At 39.3% G+C, this 17621-nt stretch overlaps 1 pseudogene; it reads right to left on the reverse strand.

Annotated features, from left to right (window-relative positions):
- Positions 1–10036: 10036 nt before the first annotated feature.
- On the reverse strand, positions 10037–10779 carry LOC116075161 (annotated as a pseudogene).
- Positions 10780–17621: the final 6842 nt, after the last annotated feature.

The following is a 17621-nucleotide window of genomic DNA, read 5'->3' on the forward strand; positions in this document are numbered from 1 at the left end:
TCGAACTCAGAAATCCGCCTGCCTCTGCCTCCCAAGTGCTGGGATTCAAGGCGTGCGCCACCACCGCCGTCCGGCAGTTCTCTGCTTTTCATTTGTTTTTTCTAAAACCCTCAAGGCGGGTTGAGTTCTGTTTTGAGTGAAAGAGGATCCTCATCTCGGAAGAAGATGCAGACGGAGCAGCACGAGTCCGTCCAGAAACCAGGCAGTTAGTGATGGACGTGTGCATTGCGTGGACTGGTACTCGGTAGAGCCTGTGAACAGGCTGTCTTTCTGCATCTTTGGAAGCGGAGTCTTGAACGATTCCTACTGCTCTTTTCAGGAGAGTTCTGCCTCAGGGTGAACCAGTTTTCTGGCCAATAAAGCTAGAAGAAGAGGCTCACAGTAATAGGAGAACTTGCTGTGGCTATTTACAGTTAGAAAGCCCTGGGTCTTCTGCTAGATAGAAATCTCATCTAGAACAGTGGTTCTCAACCTGTGGGGCCAGACCCCCTTTGAGTGGGGTGGGGGGGTGTGGGGATTCGGGGGATGAGGGTTGGGGAGGAACAGAAGACTCTTTCACAGGGGTCTCATTCAGCTGTCCTGCATATAAGATACTTACATTATAATTAATACCAGTAGCAAATTACACTTATAAAGTAGCAATAAAAATAATTGTGTGTTTGTGGGTCACCACAGCATGAGTATTAAAGGGTAGCAGCTTTAGGAGGACTGAGAACCACTGATCTACAACCACGGGCTTCAAGGAACTAACGTTCTGGAGATAGCGGGCAGAACTTAGCATGACTTTTGCTGGCGTTGAAAGGGACACCACGAGAGGGATACTACAACTCCTAGTCATTTGGCTCCTTTGACTCTTGGCTCATTGTAAGGCAGGATATTATTGTTCATTTAAAAGTTGCTTTTCTTCTATTCGGGAGAGGAGACTCTGCCGGAGATGTGACAGTGCCAAACTCTCTAAGAATCAGAGTCTGTCGGGAAGCTGCAGCTGTCACTTGGAGGGAAGAACTCCCCAGGCACAATCAGTCAGTTTGTTCTGTCACCTCAGCTGGGAAAGGAAAGTCCTTGCTGTTATGGCATGAGCACATTTCATGATGAAGGGCACACACGCACCCCAGTCCTCTTTCTTCCGATTTACAAGTTAACCATCAGCGTGATGTTCGTCACCATCTGTATGCAAATGTAAGCCCCTTTCTCTTTAGATATATTATATATATTTCAGTTTGGGTGCCACCCTCCTTCAGCTCCAGGCAGAGGTTATACAGAGGGTCTTGCTTGTCTCATTAAATTTAAACTCGGCCCGTTGAAAGGCAACATCCTCCTAACCCTGCTACCTACCCTCTCTTGTCTCCTTGGTGGATTGTTTATCGTTCTTGCGCCTGCTCTGAGGACTTTTCTCATCTTTTCTGGAACTTGTGCAGCCCTTTAGATGTTTTATATACACCCAGCACCTAGCATTTTGAATTTTAATGGTGTATTTATTCTCAGCTTACTTCTTCTATCTTCTGAAGAGTGTCTCACGAAAGAGTTATGGATCTGGTCATAAAATCCAATAAAGATGTGTTTGCCAGACTGATTTATTTTCTGAGCTCTCTCCCTGTTAAATTCATAAGAGGAACCAGATTTCTGCAGATATTTGACTACTGTCGTGGAAATGATAAGCTCGAGAGCCCACCCAGGCACAGATATTAAAAAGAGCCACATAAGAAAAAGGCTCTGTCGCTCACACTAAATTGTTCTCTCTCAAAAAAAATCAGGCAATGGCTTAAGTAGAAGAATGATTCATTAAGTATGTTAAATTGCCAGGCATGAGGAAAGTTGGGCTTTATGATTCAAGATAATTAGTTTGGAGAACTAGATGGCAGAGCTAAATAGACTTGTGAGAAGTCAAGTGAGTTAATTTTTTTTTTTTTTAAGTTTCCAAAGTCAAAGCAAGTACTTTACAAACAACAAACAAACAAACAAACAGAAAACAAGGACAAGAACAAAACCAAAACAAACTAACAAAACCAGTCTGTGGATTTTGTTGGATGTTATTATAAATCCTGTTCTTGGCAACCAGAGCCCAAGAATGCACCCTGGTTTGTTCTGTTTCACTACCTGAGTATGAAGGTGTGGCTCTGGGAAGAACTGCAGAATGAGGCAAGAGTCTGTCCCCAGTTTCTTCAGCTCCTGTCCAGGTCACTGTGTTTCCACAGACTACGTTGTACCCCATCACCCTTTCAAAAGTCGGAGTTGAATTTGTGTTTTCTCAGCCTGGGAATATCTCAAAATGTACATTACTTATAGCCAACTCTGATACTGTCTTCTCCCCTGTTTTGTCTTCTCTGCTTACACTCTGGACCCCACTCCCTCCATCTCTGGTTGCATCCCCATTTCCAGGAGATGATTGCTCCTCATAAGTCTCTAGTCTCCCCAGATTCAGTCAGACCTGAGGGTATGTTTCTGGGAAATGGTTTCTGCTGCTGCCCACGATGGGCATCAAGCAACATCTCTTAACCAATCTTTCTGTGTTCCTTCCTCCCATTCCAAAGGCTTCAAGGACACGACACTGACATAATTCTTGCTTGTCAAAACTGATTTCTGAGGTATTGTGACCTGGGCCAAAATACAACTTGAGAGGCACCATATAAACAACTGGTCTTGTCAACTTTCTGTCTTGTTCACAAACCAAAATGTTTGCATGATTTTCTCCCTTTGGTTCCAATAGAGGTAGTTCTAGCCATTGGTCCTGCATGATCCATTGTTAGAACACAGAGTTTCATCATGTTTCTTGATGAGGACTTCCCGTTATCCCATGGACACAAAACTCAGTACTGTGAAATCTTCATTCTATAACCACTGTGACACACACAAAAAAACCCAGAATTCTTTTCTTTTAAACGGAAATTCTTTATTAAAATGCTTTAAAGCTTTATAGGTTATTACTCCCCACCCCATTAATCATCATGTAGAAATGAGACTTTTCACAAATGTTTTTGTTTTTATAATAAACTTAGTACAATTTACTAACCACCCTTTGGAGTGGATGCTTACGTTTTTCAGGCAGCTATCTAATTCTAATTTAATTATGATGGAATTATAAATGCCAGAAACACAGCATGATGTTTATAAAAGTTTTGGGTTATGTAATTTTTTCTTTGTTGTTCAAAATATTCTCTAGGTATTTGTTCACTGTAATTTTGATGACATAAGGAACAGGAGGCTATGAAAGGACTTCACCTGTGACTATATAGAAAGACAATGGCTTATATAACACCTTAACTTTGTCATCAGTGGGGCTGGAGAGATGGCTCAGCTTTTATGAACACTTGATGCTCTTGTAGCGGACCCCTGTTCGGTTCCCAGCAACCATAAGGCAACTCATAATTATCTGTAACTCCAGTGACGGTAGATATATTACCTTTCTCTGCTCTCCATTGGCTGCTGTATGGATGTAGTGCACACATATACATGCAAGCAAACCTTCATTCACTTAAAGAATAAAGAAATCTTTTAAATGGTTTACCACAGGCATTGTGAGTTAGTGTATCCTGGAGTACATACATCAAACCTTTGATTATTTAACACATGTTCAAGATCACAAATGTTTAGATTCTTGTGTTATAAGCAGAATGAAGATAACAACCCTCTTGTTATACATGTGTAAAACATAACTGTCATCTAAAGTTATTCTATAATTGTATATTTATTAATCACTTACTATGTATAGATTTTTTTTATGTGTTTGGAACAGGGACCATGTGTACTTAAAATCCCCTTCAAAATCGGAGGAAATTAGTTTTGAGGTCATCTTAAAGGCCAACTTTGTATAAATTTAGCTCATCCATTTTTGAGTAGTGGTTTTCCTATTTTCATTTAAAAGCTCATCTTTACAGTTGATTAAAATGCTGTCTGCCTGCTCAGTTCTGGATGGTGCGCTTTGTACTACAATAGGCAGTGTGTGAACTTCTTTCCCTCTCCCTACGTTTTATATTTCAATTGTCAATTCCCAATTATTTGATTCTTCTTGGTTTGACGTACGATTTCAATTTTCCCCCTTTTATTAGCTTTGTTTCAGATTATCTATTCTATTTTATCTTGGCTTTTGTTCCTTTTTTTTTTGATGAATATTTCTTTGAAACATCCCCAAGATCAAGGCAATAACACTTGACTTGATAGCGCAGAGAGTGGTTAGAAGTCTATTTCTTTGTGAAAAATAGCCATTTCTAGAAAGTATTGTTCATGACAAAGAACACCGGGGCCAGGCAGAAGTTAAAATGGCACAGACAAATTTTATTGGGTCCTATTGCAATAGGGGAATGCAGCCTGTGGTACAGAATGGAATCCAGTCCCAATATACTAGGGATAATGGGGCTTTAAGGCTAAGAATAAGAGTTGGTGGATCGAAAATTTGTTCAAATGAGATGTCAGATCAGGGGGATGAGCGTAGCAGCAGTGACCTAATAGGACTTCCCAGTAAAGGCAGGCCAGAGTGACCAGATGACAAGGTTAATGAATGAGAGATTTGTTTTTTACCTTGAGGATTGGGGGAGGGTTGTGACAAGTTAATTTTGTACCATTCTCTTCTAAAGCCAGATTTTACAAAGTACGCACATTTGACTATTTCAGTTTCAGAATCCTGATTGAAATGTGCCTAAGTCAAGAGGCTTTACTTATTTATTATAGCTTTTTTACTGAGACATAATTACTATATTTGGGAGGTGTAAAGTCTTATAATTAGTTGTTAAGTGTATAAAGATCAAGCGAGGAATGTTTGCCACTCCTAAACCCTATGCTTACTTTTCAGCAATTTATTTTCTGCTCTTTAATTAAATATACTTCAGATCTCAAAATAAAATCACTATTTGTTTTCTTTGTCTCAGAGAAAAATGCCAATTCATTTTTATTCTAGAACCTAGAATGAGATGTGATTCCCTCATGTCAGGCTGAAAACAATAAATTTCTGATTTGTTAAGGAGCAATTATAGCATGTTGATACAATTCCGCTGGCAGGAATAACTTTTGTAAATGATCTAAGTTTTAAGGAAATAGATAGAATTACATTCTGTATTATATTGGAATACAGTTTAAAAGAGAACTACCTCAAATGATAGTGTCTTAATTTCTCAAAAATGTTAGATCCAAAAGTGGCAAAGATGATTGAAAGGAGATTCACCGCAAGATATCCCAACTGTATCTAAATCCACCAGTAGCTACAGCTATTGACAAAATACTTTTTTGGAAATTGTATTGACTTCTTATTGAATGACCAGTTCATAACCAACAGCTATAATCTTTTACATTCATTCTAAAGTGGCATGCCTACTTCAGAGATATCAATTGAAGCTCTTATAATGACTTATACTACAAATTAAAAGGAAAGCACACAAAATGTTTCAAAATATCATCTAAGTTTGACATAACAAAATCTTATTCGCATTCTGTGTTCAGGAGGGTATTATTCTCTGAGAACATGAAGCTTAACTATGTACAAGAGGGTGGGTGGGGCTTTGCCAACGGTTCGAGCACTGGCAGCCTCTACAACATTTATTTTTGAATTGAGTTTCCTGTAATATGAAGGCCACTGTCCTATGCTGATTATGGTCACATTTGTCTTCTGATAACTTTTACAATGACATTTTAACCCAAACATTGGTTTGGTGTATACTGTTGAGCAAAATGTTTCTGTACTGTATCTAGGTAGAGGGACATTTGAAGTCAAGCCATGCTTTATTTTCTTAAGCTCCTCTTGCCTACACTTCACACCATGAGCTAAGCTTCATTGATATATTCCACTTTCTCCAAGATTCTTGCAATGGGTTTTCTATCCCTCTCTAACTGGCCTCTATAACCTCGAGTTACTTAACATGAACATGATGTGACATTATCTCTTGCTGTCAAAGTCTCACTCATGAGCACAATGTGCTTTGAAGAAGATTCCCTTTTTTCAAATCTGGGTAGTTGCCAAGCATTTTTTTTCCTTTCTTCTTTCTACAGTTCTTTGTCAATCTGAGATGTCATGTCTGATTTGGAAAGTGATTCCCGATGTGCAGAGAACTATTTGGGCTTCTACATGTCAGTCTAGAGACACCAGGTCCAGTTTCCTATCTTTGTCCATGTCTAGTCCCTTCTCCTGAGACCTGATTCCTAGGTAGATCTTTGAAGTTCACTTTCTATAAGCAAGAAATGTCTAGACTAAAGGCTCATCACCTCCTCCTCCATGTCTTCTGTAGGCATTAGCTGGATATGAAGATGTGATTTATTTGCCTATAGTCTTCTTTGTGACACCTGGATATTTCAACCAATTGTTAATCTCTGTTATACTTCTGCCATATTTATACTTTTCCTAAGGTCATTTCTAATTGTAACTTTATTTGCATGACTATATTATTTAGAACTATTATCATTTATTACTCGATGAATACACATTGTCCACTTTCCTTTGAGAAAAATGCTTTGTAAATAATCTTGAATTCTACTCCAAAGAGATGGCATGGCCACAGAGATGACAAGGAAAAAAAACTTGTGGAATACATTTTACTTTCTCTGATGATAATAAATAGCAATATATGGACTTGTGTTCATATGGAATCATTTTATTAAGTCTGTGACCCATGAGATAAGCAGAGGAATAGTATAACATGTTGCAGCAAAGAAGTACCAGTCTATAAAGATCTCGGATCAGCTAAGTAATTCCTTGGGCCTTAGTTGGAACAAAGAGAGAAGAAATGTAGGAGCAGAGTGAATCACAACAATGACTGGCAGATGGACATGGCCCAGCAAGCATGAGTCAAAGGCCAGAACTGGAAGTATATAATAATTGCTCTGTGCAAAGCTCTATGATTATGTGAAGAGAAAGATTTACTAATCCCAGGTAATTTTATACAAGAATTTCCAAGTGAGTAGTTTGTGCAGCTGAAAAATCAACACTCATTGTATAAGATGAGAAAATAAAAACATGAAGGTAATAAAATACTGTGATTGTTCCAATATGGGCTTTTCACGATCTTCTGATTCTGCTTCTACTCACAGAGGTAGTGAGCAAACGTTATCCCAGTTTTATAGGTAGTGAAGCAGACATAGAAGTGAGACACTCTGCAAGGTCCAGGGAGCATCCCAGAAGAGAGAATGAAAAGCTATCACATGGATGAGGCATTGGCATTGCAATCATGAACACAAAGGAGCTATGGGTACCTGTACAGAACTCAGCATCCATCTTTCAACCAAGGCTAGAGGAGATGCTCCTGAGGCTCTGCCAAATACCTTAGAAGCTAATGACTATTAATAATCATTCTGTTGGTGAGGTGATGATATTTTCTCTGATGATGTCATCGCTGGTGGAGAAGTTGAAGAAGAAGGAGTCAGAGGCAAAAGAAGGGGGTACTAGATGGTAATGAGTGGTGAATATAATAATATACCTATTATATAATTATAAATTGCATATGTGTGAAACTATCCAAAAAGAGAACAAAGGTCTACAGGTAAGACAATATTCTCTCAGGTCAATGTATGTTAGAGAGTCTGCTCCCCTTAGCAACAAGTCTTAGTGACTTGGATACAAAATTGTAGCTTGTGTGTATGTTTGTGTGTGCATGTGTGCATACCTGAACATTTTTCTATGTTTGCATGTGTTGGATAAATGAGCTTTCCTCAGAAGAGGAAACATTCCTGACACTATTCCTTGTACAGTGAGAGGGAAGAGCTCCCATCTTTCAGAACTTTGAATCAGGAGGCAGCCGTGTATTTAGCCACTGACCTGGTAGAAGAGGTGGGCTGTGGGAAAGCCACAAGCCTTTGCAGCTCTTAGGAAAGGAGATGCATTAAGGTTGACACACCCCTCTGCAGGTCTTCCTATAGAGTTCTTCCCATGTTAGTAAGGGTAAGCTGGTCTGGGCTCAGTACTGAATTGACAGATTGACCAAACTGGTTCCATTAAGTTTTGCTTTGAAATGCATTGGTGTCATCACTCGAATAGAAGTGCATTCTCTTCCTCTTTACCAACACTGGTGTTTGACTCAGTCACTCCAGATTTCAGATCCTTCCAAGAACATCAACCATTGAATAAAGCTGCAGTAAGAGACCTCTCTTCCAACTCCTGGGTCTCTGGTATTGCATGTTTGCCTCATGTTTTTGGGATTGTGTTTGGGCATGAAAAGTCTCCAAAGGTTACATCAACGAGAGTATAGAGGAAGGAGAACTTTTCTGGAGTTGTGTAAATCAAAGTGGGTTTTAATATACTCTTGATTGTTTGTGTGTGGGGGTAGTAAAGGTTCAACATAATCAACTTTAGATTTAATTATTGCATAAGTACTTTTACTTTGTATTCTAGTTAGCACATAAATTATATTTATATAATAAACACAAATTTACTTATCTAAAGAGAAACCACTTTCCATTTTTCTTAAGACTTAGTTAAAGCCAAATGTAAGAAAATTGAAGACTTTGAGGGATTATGTCCACTTTTCTTGTCAGTTTTTAGCAATTTTTGACAATTTTACTGTAACCCCTGTTGAGAATAGGTATAATTATACTTTCTTCTTCCAAAATGGCAAGATTAGGGTCTGACATTTCCTTATGAAGTGCCTCTGTGAAGAATTAATTGTGTCAAGGGTTGTAAGTCAGTCTCTTCATAAGCCCTTTTAGATTTCTGTGTTGGTTTCAATGACCTTAATTGTTTCCTCTTAAGTGGTGTTTCTGATGGCTTAGAGCATTGTCATTATTTATTAACACCTATAAAAGGGAGGGGAGGGGAGGGAAAAAAGCCACCAATGAATCTTTGAATGTCAGAAACTGGATTGCTCTTGAAAGTCACTTTGGGGTTACTGTCTCAGTCACATCACATCGTAGCTGCCATGTGTGTGCAGTATATGTTTGCCTGTGTGTATGGTAATCTTTACATGTACTTTCATGTACATTTGGAGCAAATAAATGACATTTCACATACATGCTTTTCCTCTGTCAACATTTTCAGTTTCCATTGCAAAAACACCCTTTCTTTCTTTCCCTTTCTTTCTTTCTTTCTTTCTTTCTTTCTTTCTTTCTTTCTGTCTGTCTTTCGTTCTGCCTTTCTTTTTCTTTCTTCTTTTCTTCCTTCTTTCCTTCCTTGCTTGCTTGCTTGCTTTCTTTCTTTCTTGCTTACTTAATTGCTTTCTTGATTTTTTTAAAGATGTATTTATTATGTATACAGTGTTCTGCTTGCATGTATACCTACAGACCATAAGAGGACACCAGATCTCATTACAGATGGTTGTGAGCTACCATGCGGTTGTTGGGAATTGAACTCAGGACCTCTGGAAGAACATCCAGCCAGCCAATTATATGATCCTCTTAACCACTGAGCAATCTCTCCAGCCTGAAAAAAAATTTTTTGTAATGTTAAAAGAACATATCAGAAAATATTAAAAAGCAAAATGAAAAATCCCCAAATGGAGGGAATTTCATTTATTACTTCAAAAACAGAGAGAATTTTATTTGTTCCAGAAAAACCAACCAACCAACCAACCAACCAACCAACCAACCAAACAAACAAACAAACAAAACCTCATTGCTTTAGGTCAAAGGATATAGCATGGTATGGGTCCGACTGGCAGCTGCTCATTGTTCTTTCTAAGCTGAGATAGTTTTCTGAACTATCAGAAGAGGAAAGAGATGAAGAGCTAAGATATTAGCCTGAAACCTTCTGGTATTGACTGGCTTTATTCCTTACAAACATTTTCTAACCAAGGACCACATGACTATCTCTCTTTATATATATATATGACATGCAAATTACATGATCCTCTGTTGCATTTAGGGGCATTAGTCTGTATGTACATGTGTGTGTATGGGTGTGTAGTATGTGCCTGTGTACTTTTGAGTATGTCTGAACATGTACAGCATGTTTTTCTACTTTTTTTCTTCAAAAGCACCATTTTTATTTATACAGGGTCCTAACCAGTCAGTGGCAAGAGGAGTGGGGAGGGCTCCATCTTCAGTCCAGGGCCTCTATGATGTCAGTTTATTGTTACCAAACACACAGGCACGTGGCATCATGGATCTGCTAAACTAATGAGAGTGTTCAATCTTTCTCTGCTAGAGCAACAAGGTACGCATCAATCTCTGCTTCTGTAAGACTCCCGAATTTAGGATTTTCAACTGTAACTACTCCAACTTCTATTTCTGAAGGTTTGAAATCAATCAAACAGAACAGTAGACAGGCATGGAATTGCGGTTTTTGCTGTCCAAGTGTCCAATCAAATGTATTTTTCACTTTTGTTTTCAAGAAAACTGGTTGACTCTTGTTTGTTTAACTCCTGCTGCTGTGGTTTTAAAGCGACAGTAGTAGCCTGCAGGATCACATTTGTACACACGAGGGCCTTGTTCTTCATCTATACCAACTAAAATCATACAGCAACCAAGCGGACTCATGTCAGCATTCTGTGCGTTGACTTGAGAAGTATCAGCAATTCTTCTACATAGCCTGTCCATAGGAATCTCATAACCATATTTGTATTTCCAATTACCTGCCTCAAAGTGTGCCCTCTGAACCTGGGCTCTGCTGCCAGCTGTCACTCCCGTCACGACACAGCCAGTGCTTTCAGTCATCTTGAAGCAAAATGAGTCACAGTGCTAGAATCTAGCAATTTGACAGGTACTTTCTTCTGTGTGACGATTAACTTCGCAGTCCTCTCCTCTGACAGCGACAGATGTAAGTCCACCCTGGGTAATAGTCTTCAAAGCATATTCTACTTGGTAAAGTTGGCCCTTGGGAGAGAGAATAGTAATGTGAAGGTCAAAACCAGTCCTGGAACCATAGGACATGGTGTTCCCACTAGATCAAACACAGTGTGTACCCTGTAGCACTCACACTAGGCACACAAGCCCTACTTGGTCTTAAACGGGGACTTCTGTTTACCTCCGTGGTGGCATGCTGTGAACTTCCAGTGCTTGCCCCACCACTGTCTCTGTTTCTTTGTAGGAACACTGGGGTTGTAGAAATGTGGTACCTTGTCCAGTTTTACATGGGTTCTGGGGATGCAAACTTAGGTTCTCAAATGTGTCCAGCAAGCATTATACCCATGGAGCTACCACCAGCTTCTGTTTAATGTCACTCCAAGGAACTGTAGAGTTCTGAAAGTGCTTGAACTCTCTTATCCTCTGTAATAACTAAGTCATGCATAGAGAGAAAAAGAGCTTTTTTTTTTTTCCTAACAAACAACTTCTCTACTTTGAAATGGACATTTGTGCCAGTTACGTGTGTTTGCAAAATTGTTTTCTAGTTATAGTTTGCAGGGAGTAGGGATAGGCCTGATTATGCTTCTATTATAGTGAAACCTGGTAACGAATTGAAACTTTTTTTTTAAATCAATTAACAGCAATATGAGGCTGGACAGTTTTCTTTTTCTTTTTCTTTTTCTTTTTCTTTTTGGCTTTTTCAAGACAGGGTTTCTCTGTGTAGCTCTGAAGACCAGGCTGGCCTCGAACTCAGAAATCCACCTGCCTCTGCCTCCCAAGTGCTGGGATTAAAGGCATGCACCACCACCGCCCGGCAGCTGGACAGTTTTCTAATACTTTAGTCTCTTTATCTATGAAGCAAGTAGGGATGGAAGAGGAAGCAGGGGTAGGTAGGGGAGGGACAAATGAATGAACTGTAGTTATTAAGGAAAATGGAAGGGCTTGAAAAATCCTGAAGAATCTGATCAAAATTATATATACCAGATAAAATAATGGTTCTTGTATATAGTAGATGGATAGATATGTTTGAATATGCATGTACAGTATATAGCAATATATAACTAATTATGCTACTCTTAGCTCTGGGAAAGCCTAGAAATAATCAAATCCTTGTCCTAATGAGTACAGGTAGAGCTCATAGATTCTTTTCTGAATTCTGCTCTCCAAAAAGTACTCTCAAATTTCCTTAGAGAAATGGGTAATTCAGGATTGAGATATAGAAAGTATAAGAGAACCCGGACACATCTTACATCAAAGAAGTAAGAAGTTCCTAAAATGTAGTGAAAGGAGGTTGAAGAGGATGCAGCTTAAAGGATCTCTCATCAGTCAAGTAAGAATACAACAACAACAACATTTGACATAAACCAGGAGACCAGAAATAAACTATGCATAAATCTTTGTGTTTATCACCATCTCTCTATCTTTCCACAGAGCTGGAAAGCTCATGTATTGGAGAAAAGACAGTTGGGGATAATGTCTGCAAAATTGGATGTCAAATTCAGGAGAGTGGAACTAGATCCTATCTCTTACAGTTATAAAAATAAACTCAGAATTGTTAGAAGACAGTGTGAGGCCAGAAACTATAAAACTGATAAAAAATAAAAAGAAACAACTGTAGAAGTACTTGAGGAAATTGTAATTGGTGAGAGTATGTTTTTGGGGGTGGTGTGAAGGGGGATGAGAAGTGACAGAAAAATAAAATAAAAAATAGATAAACAGGATTTTGTCCAACTACAAATCTGCTCAACAAAGGAAACAGCCAAAAAAGTGAGAAAAAGTCACAAAATGGGAGAAAGCACTTGACATATATACATATAGAGGACAAAGGGTTAATATCCTGGATACATAAAGAAAAGCACAACTTAGTTAGCTAAGTCAAATCAAGCCATAAAGGTGGGGCAATATGTCTACTAGATATTCCAGAAAAAAACCCCCAAATATCTGGCTTGAGAAATAATGATAAATGCAACCTTTCCCCAGAAAATGTAAATCAAAACCATACTGAACTATCACTGTGCACCTGCAAGGTTGACATTAACAAGTGCCCGTGAGGGTGTGCACAGAAGGGGACCCTGAAACACTGTTGTTTGCAATGTAAACTAGCCCAACTATTATTGAAACCAGTGTGGAAATTCTTTCAAAAATTCAAAGGTGCTGCCATGTGATTTAGTAACCCCACCTCTAGACTTGTATCCAGAGGAAATTAAATAGGTATGTATGAAAAAGAGGCCTTGTCATGCTTATGCTCACCATTGTACCATGACTGCAAGAAGGAGATGGAAACATCTTTGTATTCAATTGGGGAGTGGGACTGGATGATGAAGAAACCATGGTAGATACAAAACAAGAAATAGTATGTATCCTTTCAGACAAATTCCTGCCATTGTGACGTTAGAAATGGAGTTGGAGATTTCTGTGTTAAGTGAACTAAGCTAAGACAAACGCTATGTGACTTCGTTCGCATGTGGATGTAAAGAAGTTGATCTTATAGAAAGTTATGGGTAGAATGGTAGTTGCCATAGTTAATGGAACCTGGGGCTGGAATGAGGGAAAAGGAGAGGTTGATGAGTGTCAGGTACCAAGTTATAGCTTAGAAGGGTGTAAGAAGCACTGATATGCTGTAGCATCAAAGATGAGTAAAAATGGTGGCGTCCTTATATACATTTCTGGTTTTATGCTCACAATTCCGAAACACTAGAAAGGATAGTAGAATATGCTGACCACGAAGTCATGATGTTTATCTTGACTATGGCTCCGTGGTATCTACGTATTTAGATGCAGCAAAATGCCACATGGTACTCCATAAATATATGAGAGTGTTGTGCCAGAAAACATTCATGCCCTCCCCCAAAGACCACCAAGGAGCTGATTCTGATGAAATCCCATTAGGGTCTCTTTATTTAAGCTCAAGCTTGGGCCACACTGCCATCTCTGATGCAGGAGAATGGGAGGGGGCCTGAGCCCAGTTTCAGGCGAGCATTGACTGAAGGGGTATCTAGCCTGGTACACATCTGATTGGGGGTCCATTATGGCCTTGAACATATTTGGCTGGTGTTGGGAGCCAAACCATAAACTTAAGTTCTGCTTTCCCCCTGATTGGTGATTGTTAGGAGGTAAAGTGTCAGGGGCAGGCTTGTAACCTGGAGGTACAGATTTGTAGGGAAATAACCGGGAAACTGGCGCTATATGTAGGTTTTGCTGGGGGATAGCCTAGAAACTGTTGCTAAACACAGGTATTGTTGGGAGGTAACCTGGAAACTAGTGCTAGATACTGGCCTATTAGTTAACTTGAGTTCAACCTTAGCTCAGGTTCTCTTAGACAGAGTCTGAACCCAAAAGATCTGGTCTCCCAAGAACGATCATGCAGTATTTGCCTCTCTGAATCTAATTTATTGTATCTAACAATATTTTCTCTTTCCAATAATTTTTAGGCAAATGTCGTGATTTCTTAAAAAAATATCTGAGTAACATTCCATTTCATACACAAACTTCCACACTTTCTTTACCTTTATTGATATCTCAACTGATCCCATTTTTGTAGCTGTTGTCAATTCTGTAGCAATAACCATAATGTGCAGGTATCTCTGTGCTAGGACTAACAGCTATTTGGGCATGTACCCAAGAAGGATAGAGCCATATTTTAGAGCAATTCTGCTTTTGATTTTTGAGAAGCCTGTATACTAATTTCCATAGCCACTGTGAGACAGGATAGAAAGAAAAGGGAGAACTAAGAGGAAATTGGAAACAATGAACAAAATTGGCTATAATTATCAACATAAAGGCAATATTCTTTTACATATCATTGACTATGGTCGCTCTCCTTTGCCAACTATAACCTGTAACCGTCTGTGTATCTCTCAAGAAGCACTATTTGTAGATAAAGGGGGGTTGACCATTTTGTGCCACTTCTGTAGCCCATGGTTTTTCTTAATAAGATTGTAATCCTTCCCAGTGCACCTTAGGAACTACCTACCACTCCTATGATCTCATTTACCCTCAAGGCAAAGAAAATTCCCTTTAAAACCCTTCTGGGTAATGTAATTTCAAGAGCCATTGAAACTGCACCCATGGCTGTTGCTGAGACATGAAAGTTTAGTTTAGTCTTGAGACACCCAAACCCATGCTTGTATGTGTGGTGTGCTTATCTCCCCAGCCCCCTTCTTTCTGTTAATCCTTGTGCTTAAACTGAGTTAAAAAATCTAATCTTAATAAATTACAGATCAGCTTTGTATTAACCCATCTTAAACTTCTTTTCTGTGGTGAAGTCTGTGATCCTGGCTTCACCTGAGTAGAGAGAAGGGAACTCTCCAGGATGTTCAGGAGATTGTGTGGGTATGTGCCCTGAGCCTGGGCCTTGCAGTCACTGACAGCTACAGGAGTATCCCACTAGCATAGAATAAGGGCTTTTCTCTTCCCGCATCCTCGCCAGTATTTGTTGTCATTTGCTTTATGAGTCATGTTGCATAATTTATATATTAACTAAATATACATTAATGAGTCTCTTTTACTTTACAATAGTGAGTTCTGGTAGAGGTGATCTGTGTACAAATTTAAGGGTGTGGCTTTTAGTTGTTTTTCCTGTACTTGCATTATTGCAAACCATTTCCACAGAAAGACAGAAAAAAAAAATGGATTTTTACTTGGAAAAGCCAATGGGCTCATTCAGAGAGTTCCACATTCTATTACCTGATGACTTGAGGGTGAGACAGGTATGACAAACAGCACCACAAGGTCCCTCAATGTAGGGCAAAGTTACTGTTGTGAACTGGAGTTCCCAGTAAAAAAAAATGACTGTATTCCAGATTCTGCAAGGCTTGCTAACTGATCAGAACCTCCTGACTGTGGAGTGTTGGAAAGTTGTGGATACAGAATCAAAGTATCTCAGGTGATCTTTTATGGAATGAACTGAAAAGTGCTCACATCTGTGTCTGACCGAAGAGCTCTTCCACTCTTAGGTCAAACCTTTGGGGTGTACTTGGTGAACACTGGTTTTTCTCAAACCCTAAGGCTAAGATCGTAGCCAGATAATTTCTAAGATATTGAAGATGTTTGTGTCTTTCCACAATATCTGAATTGGATGAATAAAAAGGAAAAATTCAAGTCTCAAGGGTAGTGATTTGCCAGATAATCTCGCCCACCTGGCTGAGGTGAATGAAGTTTCTCTTATTCCAATTTTAATAGGTGACATTAACTCTCACAGCACAGAGCATATGGTAAATGTGTCGATACTCATAGGCGCTTGTGTGTTTACAGAATGAATACAAGTTAAAGAGGCTACAGCAGAGCTCAAGAGGACTCAGAAATGAGCTGAGTCTCTTTTTCATACAATATGGAGTTCCTTGGAGTAGGGCACAGGCTCATCTTCACACTCCACTTTACTGTAAATCATCTATGTGATATTTCCACCAGTGAATTTAAAGAAAGACTTCATTTATGAGCCATTTTTCTCCTTTGCCGGTTGAGGATCTTGGAACTGCATTCTCTCAAAGATCATCCAAAAGTGAAGGAGAAATATCTGTAACAGCTCAGTCCCAAGTATGCTATTTGAGGCAGTTTGAATCTATGTTCCCAGGCTGCAGTCATTCCTATTTGAATCCAAATAAACTGTTAGCTCCTGAGAGGTAGGAACTGTGTTTAGTGCTGAAGTTATCTATGTTGAGGTTATTGACATCTGTGTTTGTATTTTTATGGTTTCTTCCTGATTTTGCATTTTCTTACAAGATTTGCTATCAAAGAACTCATATTTCGGTTGAATGCTTTTCTTCAGTAATAAAATTATTTTAATTATATTTTCCTATTAGTGTTTTAAATAAGAGCATTGTTTAGCTTATATTTGGCCAGGAAGATGGCAAAGGTAGTTAGTTGCTGGTGAATCCTGGCCACCTGAGTTCGATTCCTGGAACCCACAAAATGCCCGGTGTGGTGGCATGCATCTGTAATCCTAGCACTTCTGCCAGGAGACAGGAGGGAGATAGGAGAGCCACCAGTAAGCTCACGGGCCAACTAGATTGGGTTAGTCAGAGTGGCAAAGTCCAGAGAGACCCTTCCTCAGCAAAGTGCGAGGAGAGAACTAACTATAGAAAGTTGACCTCTGAGGTCCATCCATGACACTCACATATACTAATAATAACATAATAAAAATAATGAGTTTCTACCAATAGCAGCTAATTTTGGTTTCTAGTAATGTTTGGTTTCAGATGATGCACTGTTATGTCCAAGTCACAGAGACTCCAAAGACCACCAAGGAGTCAATTCTGATGAACACACAAGAGTCTTTATTATGAGATCATGAGCAAGGACTCTACCACCACCATCAAATTGGGTCAGAAATGAGAGTCTTAAGTTTAGGAGTGCAGGGTATTTATTGTGGTTATAGCAAGATTGGGGAATTTCCATATGTGTCAGCACGTTAACATCTTAAAAACTTCATCTGACATACTCAGCAGGAAGCAAACATGGAGGCAAACCCACCTAACAAACAGGATGGTTTTCTCCAGCATGTCTTAAGTTATCGATATATACCTTTGACCCTGCTGTTGTAGCCCGACTGGCTGTTTCTGGGGGTGGTGTGGGGGACTGTCATAGGATGTTTGATTAAATGGACTTTGTGGTTTTCCTCCCAGAATTGGAGTTCAGCCCATGGAGCTTCTTCTCACAAACAGTTGTTTGGGCTTTACAGTACTTGAAGTAGGTATTGTGGCATTTGCATGGTCATCAGCTGACAAAAGAATCATTATGTATCTTTCTCTAGTAGCAATTCTGCCTCTCTACTGATGCATAGCTGAGTCTGAAGAAAAGGAAGAAGAAAAAGGAGAAGAAAAAGAAGGGGGAGGAGGAGGAGGAAGAGGAGATGAAGGAGATGAAGGAGGAGGAGGAGGAGAAGAAGAAGAAGAAGAAGAAGAAGAAGAAGAAGAAGAAGAAGAAGAAGA

This window comes from Mastomys coucha, unplaced genomic scaffold, assembly GCF_008632895.1.
Source record: "Mastomys coucha isolate ucsf_1 unplaced genomic scaffold, UCSF_Mcou_1 pScaffold3, whole genome shotgun sequence".
Classification (NCBI taxonomy): Eukaryota; Metazoa; Chordata; class Mammalia; order Rodentia; family Muridae; genus Mastomys; species Mastomys coucha.